Raw genomic sequence first — 8,401 nt, 5'->3', positions numbered from 1 at the left:
ATGTGTGGCAAATCTTTGCTTTAATCATTTGTCTGCGTTAGAAAACGAGGGGTTTTTTGTGATGGAGGTACCCCTGGACATGCTCATTGGTAGATTAAAACATGTAAATAGTAGCCTGAGGAGTATTTCCATTGAGGTTTTACTTAGAATCAAAATGTCATCCTTAAACCATCAAACCATCCTTACGCCATTAAGTGACTGAACAGTCCCTTATGTGAGTATACAGAAACCACCCTTCCAGTAGAGTAACTAGGTAGTCTCCTTACAAACTGTAATTCTAAGCCTATGAAAAATACATCCATCCATCTGCTCACTGATAGCTAAAATTGACAGCACACAAAGTCTCCAATTACATAACAAAAATTAAGGCTTGAATTGCAAATATCTCTGTTGGCTTTAACACAGTGACTTGCATTCCAATTAATAATATATGATTGGACAGGAAGATGATGATAGATAGATAAAATAGGATATCATCTATTTATATTTGTTTATTCTTTTTATTCATCAGATATATTCTGAGCACTCAGTTCATTTCTTCGATTTTATCGATTTTAGACGCTTCCTTTCTTGCTTGTTCCCTATCTTCCTTTCTTCTTTCCTTTCATTTTTTTTTTTTCCTTTTCAAGCCAGGCATACTGCAGTGAGGTGTTGAGTATGCATTTACATTCTCCAGTGAAAGGTTTGGAGATAGGAAAGTTGAAAAAGATATGCCTCTGTCCTCAGGAGGTTACCTGCTGGTGAGAGAGAGGAAGTACATGCTTATAGTTGTAAGCATGTAAACACTCCATGCAGCTCTTAGGGAAGTTTTTGTTGTAGGTGGAATTTGCAACGGGTCTTGAAGGATGAACAGAAGTTTACTTGAAGGTCAGGGTGGGGATCTTAAACAGAGCAACATTATTTCTTTGCCAAGTGTGAGAAAGGTATGTAGAGGTTGTTTTTAGAAACTTGATAGTGTTTCTGTGGTTTTGCATTTTTCCTGAGTTTTGTATTTTCTCCATCAGCCACTCTACATAGTCAGCAAATTTCAAGCAATGAGCAGAATCGCAGAGTTGCTGTCTGTCAGTCTTGGGAGATAAATCATCACTTGGGATTATGAGATTGCAAGTATGTTAGCAGGTTCTCCCTTCCTCTTTTTGGGAGCTCAGATTCTGTCTCAAGGGTCTGGGGGGTGGTCAGGACAGGCAAATGGGAGAAAGCAAGACAATTTGCACATAGTCTGACCCTTTAAGAGACTCTGAAATAATATTTAAGAAAGGAGCTGGTGTGCTCATTTTTTAGCAGTACATTTGTACTCTACCATTACTGCATGTCATTCCTCAGGAAATTGTTATGCGCCCAACCCAAAGCTTGGGAAAACTAGACAGGGAGCAAAGGGTACCATTCTCAAGATGCCAGTCATTAAGTACAGCAATCATATTTATGTAGTGCCCCAGATCTTTGACTCTCACTGATGCTCACCAGATTCCAAATTCCAAAGGTTTGCAATGTAGCCCCCTTAAAAAACTTAAGGCACTCCATTACTCCCAACTTGCTCTAGTCTCTCCAGACCCAAAATGTATTCATTTCCAAAGGAAATGACTCTTGAGAAACTTAAGAACCTCAATTATTCTAAATTACTCTGCAAGGCAAGCACAAAATTAATTGGGGCTCCTGTGTTTGGCGTCAGTTAGGCATAAAGGAGAGAAAGTCATAAATAAAAAAACCAAATCCAACTGTTGGCCAAAGCCTCCAGAAGGTGTTTTCAATTGGGTAAAGTAAAGCTATACTAACCTGTTCAACACATTCTATTAATTGAGGAAAAAAGCTAGAAACTCGAAAATATTTTAAGTAAAAAAGCCCTGTTGAGCAGAGAGTTGCTCTTTATTAACCCATTAGCAGAGATATTTATTTATTTCTGTAAGATATTAAAATAATTATCTTTATTTCCTGCTAGTGGGTCAGCAGTGTTTCTAGCTGGACAACATTTAAGTTTTATGGCCTTTCCAAGCACAAGACCACCATATCAACTGAGGGCCTTCAGTCCTCAGTTTGCCAAGACCTTTAGAATTAAAGGATGCTGTAAGCACATGAGATCTTAGAGATCGCCTTTACAGAGGCAATAACTCAAAAAACCTAAAGGTTGTGTGTTTGTGTGTGTGTGCACGTGCGTGTGCGTGCACGTGCATGCTTAAACTGAAAACAAAAATCATCTGATCTAAATGTAGAAATAATGAAAATGATCGATTATGATGACCAATGATATGGAAATTCTGTAATTTCTGAGGACCACCTTAAAATGTAGCCACTATTATCCTACTTCATAAATGTTAATCCTAAGTCTCTGAGAGGGTAAGTAACCTGCAACATAGCTAGAAAGTGATAGATATGGGTTTTGAATTCCACCTTCTCTAACCAAAGCCCAAATCATATTACATATACTACTCCTTCCTTACCAGGTCTCACAACACATTAGGATCATATGGGGAGCTTTTAAAACTACCAATTCACAAGACACATCCACAGCAGTTGAATTACAGCCTCAGAGGGTGGAGGGAAAGAAAACTCCAGCACCTGTCATGTGTAAAGCTTCCAGGTGGTTCTACTATGAAGTCAGGACTGAGAATCCCTTACCTAGACCTTGATATCTCTCTAAAATGTGTAAAATAAAGAATTTAAGGAACACTTCTCACTCTATTCCATTAATTAAAGTAGTTTAAATGAAAACCAATTTGCATCATTTACTCAACTAATTTTCTCTTCTTAGAAGTCATCCATCCAAATTAGGATGAAAAAAATCCCATATCACTTACTTTGTTTCTAGATTATGAGTCACATAATGATTTGTGAGATTTTTTTCATTCAAAAAGTTTTTCAGAGCCCCCTTTGTGTCCTTATTTTTAGCTATATCAGGCATAAACAAAATGAGTCACTGTTATTCTCATGGAATTTAAAATCATTATTGGAAGAAATAATGTTACTGGGCATTGTGAAAGTCCTTGGGTTTAGAATGACAAACAAAAACCAGATAGGCCCAATCCTTAAGAATTTATAATCTAGTGGAGAGACAGGTGATCAACACATAAATCCAGAAAATAATATGTATTTCTAAATTATGATAAATATTCTGAAGGAAATAAACAGGAAATAAACCTTCCTTTAAATTGGAAGGTCAGGGAATTGTTTCTAAAAACATCTTCAAGCTCATGAACTATTTGACAGTTGTCTGCTATATTAACAGTAGTTAATTTTATAACATTGAATATACCCAGTGTATACTCCTTTGTGACTTCTTTCAGCATGGTGTGTTTGAGATGCATCCTTTTGGTTAAGATTCTCAAGAGTTCCTTTCTTATTATAATTAAGCAGAATTCTTACGTTTGACTATAACTGTGGTGTTTTTATGCACATGAAAGTTTAAGAATCCCTGAATTCAAGTATTGGAACCTTAAGGAGAGGAAGAAAACCTGAAACATTTATTGTTCTTTCCAAAACTTGGCCCACCCTGTTGCAGTTAGTAGGTGTTCAGTATACATTAGAAGCTAATTGGATGGATAGTGATGTTCACAGATAATACCTATTGTTCTCTCCCAACAATGTCCTTACCCACAATGTCTATATACTTTTCCTTTTTTAAAAGTACATGTGAATTTGAGCTAACAAAACAATGGGAACAATTAAGTATTGCCACATAAGGCAAATGACTCCTTTGGGTTGAGGGCTAGGAATCACACAAACAGCATTAAACCTATTTATTTCAGGCCTCCCTGGTGGTGCAAGGGGTTGAGATGCAACCTATGAAGCTGTCTGCAGCCACTGCAGCAGGAGTTCGATCCCTGGCCAGGGAGGTGACCCACATGACACAGCAACTTCTTCTGACTCGCCTGCTGTTCCCCTCAGCAGTATATTTCAGTCAGTCTGCTTGTTCTGCTCCCCACTCTGTCTCTGGTGGGTCCTCTCACCCCAAACCTCTGGCCTGTACCCCAGTTCTTTTGTGCACAGATGAATGGATCTTTAAAAAAAACTATTTATTTGTAGGATTCTTCTAAAATCATTTAAAAATGTTGTAAATATGTCAATCGTGAGTTCCTATTTTTTATCAATGATGTTAATTACACAAACTTCAGAAGCATTGAGAGGTAAGGATACTACTTACTGTAAATTCATTTTATTATTTTAATTTTTTTAAAAGATTTATTTATTTATGCATACAAGAACTGGGTACAGGGCAGAGGTGCAGGGGGTAAGAGGATTCACCAGAGACAGAGCCGGGAACAGAACAAGCAGACTAACTGAAATACACTGCTGAGGGGAGCAGTGGGTGAGTCAGAAGTTGATGCACCATGTGGGCAGCTCCCTGGCCAGGGATTGAACTCGTACAGCAGTGGCTACAGATAGCTTCATAGGTTGTGTCTTAACCCCTTGCACAACCAGGGAGGTCCATACTTGCTGTAAATTCTTAAGAAAATATGCTTCATCTTTATTCATCTCTGCCTCCACTGTAGCTTAAGTTACAGCATCTAGAATCTAGTAGGATCTCAATAAGTGTTTCTTGAAATGAACTAAATGTAGACAAATTACTTTAATACTAAATACAAATGTTTACATTGTGCTTATCCATAATAATTAGCTTAGAAAATGTTAAAGGAAACCCTTACCCAGTCTGCATTTTAATGCAAAGCACATTTCTGAGCTGAGATTGATGTTCCCCTTAATATCTCCCATGAAACAAGACTAACATTTAAAACAGTTAGTATGCCAGAAGCAATCTGGGAAATGTCAATGTGCTTTGCGATTATGAGCTGGTCTAAATGAAAAAAACAAACTCCTGATAATAAACTGAGCTTTATACAAGCTGAGAAAATCTATTAAAATGAAGGGAGACTGACTTGACTAAACTAAAAGGCCTAGACATATTATTGCCTATTAAAAGTTTTCCATTAATTATGGGATAAAGCCATGAAGAGTGATTCCATTTTGATAGGAGGCACTTAGAAGAAAGTTAAGTTCTCAGGTTCAACTGAGACTGAGAACTGGGGGCTGATAGAATAAGGTCTGCTTTGTTCTACTGCCACAGGGTGGCCCCCAGGAAAATGGGAGGTTCCAGGTTTCCTGCCCCACCCAAGGGTGGAGGGAGCCGAGCAGGGAGGAAAAGTATGGAGAGCAAGGAGACCTGAAGGAGGCACATGGAACAGAGAGACATGTGAAGAAGTTGCACTTACTTTTTTGGTCCTGGACTGATTGAAACAGATGTGAGTGAGAGAGCAGTGAGGAGGTTAACAATGGCAGCTTTTATCTTGATTTTGACTTTGCTCCTCCCCGACTTCTCTGACTGTTTCTGACCATTTTCTATGGTTTCCCACCAGAAGGTACTTTAGACTTATGGCAGGCTTTCGGACCTTGCTTTGGGTCAACGCTGTTTGGCTGGACTTTTACCCACAAGGGGATGGGTAACTTTTACCCACAAGGGGATGGGTAACTTTGGGTGCTTGATTGGGAAACTATAGTCTTCCTCTTTTCTGTGTTGCACATTAATTGTATTAAAGTTCCTTTCCATTAAAGGTCTATTTGTTTTGTCTTGATGCAGCAGATAGCAGAACCTATTTAGAGTGAGCAGACGTGAGAATTCTGGGGTGCCCCTCTCCCTGCCCTGTAACACACCTGATATCTTGGGCTTTATACTTGCCTTCTCTGGCCCTTAGTTCCTCTATCCATAAAGACATAATGATACTAAAAACTTCATTGGGTTGCACTCTGATGGAATTACATGTGCATTATATAATGCCTTGCTGGTCAAGTTTGGATGGAAGTCCAGCACACCAGTATCATCCGAGAGCATGCTAGAAATGCAGAATTTTGAGCACTATCCCAGACCTAATGAATCAGAAACTTAATTTTAGAAAGATCCCCAGGTAATTTGCATGTGCATTAAAGTTTGAGAAATGCAATTCTTAAGCATATTATGCATGCTAAACACACAATAAATGTTCAATAAATATTTGGTACTATTCTATGGAAAATTTTAGACTTATAAATAAAATGTAGCTCCATCTTCTCTCAAGAGATATTCAAAGGCATTTCTTTATCATATTAACTATGGCTTTCATCTTGGAATTTTTTCACCATTGAAAAACTCAATGATCCTTGAATACACAGCATTCATTATGAAGGCTGACTTCTTACGTTTGATGATCATTTGCAAAACCAGGTTGCAATAGAAGACATGCATCACCTAAAAAGCAGACTAGATTTCTTTGTGGCTACAAACTTACAGCTTTATTAAAATCGGCAGGTTGATGTTAAAAAGAAATGTTTAATTGGCCTTCTTTTCCTCCTTACAGCTATGAAGAGATTTATTGGTTTTAAATGGATTCTTCACACTCTGGCAGTTTAGTCATTGCTTTCCATACCCAATAACTGACAGCAAAAGATGAAATATAAAGGAAGCAAAGGTGAAAATTTAAGAGGCGATCGTTCCCAGTTTCCTCGATCCTATTTTAGCAAAGATTGGAGACAGGGTGTATCAGGTAAGGAAAAACAAATCTTTCCTCCTGGAATATTTTCTCTCCCACATCAATACACTTGTGTCTGTTGTCTGAAAACCTCTAAGAGAAATAAGTGCTTCAGCATTTGACTTTGGGAATTCTCCATCTCCCCTGAGGAGGAGCTGAGAGCATAGTTAAGGCAATGCATTCCTCATAAGCTTCAAATGGAAAGTAGAAACCATCGAAAATTTTCAGAGCAGCTTACTGGCCCCAAAGCAAATGGACTGAAGATGGTGTCAGACTGGAAAAAGGTAATTTACTGGCGTGTCTTCTAAAAACAGTCTAGTCATTTTAAATTCTAATGCAACTTTCCCATCCTTCTTCCACAACAGTGGAAGAAATGGGAGGCATTTACAATGTAACTTTCTAAAAGGCAGAATCACAAATATGTTCTCCTATTGGCAATCTTGACCTGAGTGATTATCCTCTCTGCCTACTTTGTGAATGCTCTCTGTCTCTAAGGAATTGCTCCACCATGTTCTTGGAGGTCAGTCTTCTGGTAGCTCAGTATACCATTTGCATACTATTATCTGATCATCAAATTTAAAAAGTACTTATTCATCTTCAGCAACCAGTTCACACAACAGCCCCTCCCCACACACACACACACACACACACACACACACACACCCTACCTTTCTTCTTGGTTCCTTTTGCATCATTTGAACAAATTTATCTTTATGGGACCCTCAAGATGTCCTGAATCACTCCTCTCTGGGATTTATTCAGGCTTCTTTGAAGAGTTTCCTCATTTAGAAACTACTTTCCTAACAATGCTAAGTGAATTTACTCTCTCTCCCCACCCCACCTCAGGTTCAGCATTTACTATTCCCTCACCCAGCTTTGTTTTTCTCCATGGCACTAAACATGTAAAGTACATACCTAGTTGTGTATTTATTGTCTGGTTGCCCTAAATAAAGTGTTAGTTTCATGAAGTTAGGTATTTTATGTTTTTCCCCCTGATATATTTCTAGAACCTAGAAAATAGCTTGACACATGGAGGAGCTCAATGAATACTGTAATGAATGAATAATTTCAGTTTTATCTGTGACTATGAGCCAGGTTAAGAAATAAATATGGATAAAATAATTGTGTGTGTGTGTGAATGTGTGTGTGTTGAAGTCACCCATGTAGCCTCTCTGACTTTAGATGCCTTATTCTCTCCTGGAAGTAATCACTATCTCAAATTTGATGCTTATCATTTCCATTCTTTCACATTTTTATATATATATATATATATATATATTACGTGTGTATATATATATTCTTAAGCAATATGTGATATTAGGTAGCTGTATACTATACTATAGCATAACATGGCATGGCATGGCATACTATATTATTATTGTATGGTAAAATAGTAGACAGTCTAGCATAATCATAATACAAAAGAACAGGTATCAGAGTCACAGGACAACATAAAGAAAAAAATCCCAATACCTAGGTCCCATATGAATTTCATCTGAGAATCCCTAGGGCTATGACTCTGGCATTGTTTCTGTCCAGCCCATGGGTGCTTCTATTAGCAGCCAGGCTTGAGGACCAGTGGCATTGCTCACAACAGAGTATGGTGGTCAGAAGTCAGACTCAGGAGCCAACGTGAGGGGGTTGGAATCCTGTCTTAAAATCTCTCCAGAGTTTCTTAAGTTCCCCCATATGCCACACTAAGCCATCTCAGGTTGTAGCAACACACAGAATCCCTTCTCAGAGATATTGACCATGAATCCTGCCTCTTCAACCTCTCGTAGGCATTTTTCTCTGAAATATTCAACTCTTCCTTTAATAAGGTTTTCCATCTAAGTCATTGACAATCTCTAAAAATAAATTGCTAATTCCTTGCTTTAAAACATTCTGAATTTATAAAATTTTATTGAAAT

Source organism: Talpa occidentalis, unplaced genomic scaffold (genome assembly GCF_014898055.3).
Source record: "Talpa occidentalis isolate TD23 unplaced genomic scaffold, MPIMG_talOcc4v2.1 talOcc4.10, whole genome shotgun sequence".
Taxonomy (NCBI): domain Eukaryota; kingdom Metazoa; phylum Chordata; class Mammalia; order Eulipotyphla; family Talpidae; genus Talpa; species Talpa occidentalis.
This window is presented reverse-complemented; position numbering follows the sequence as displayed.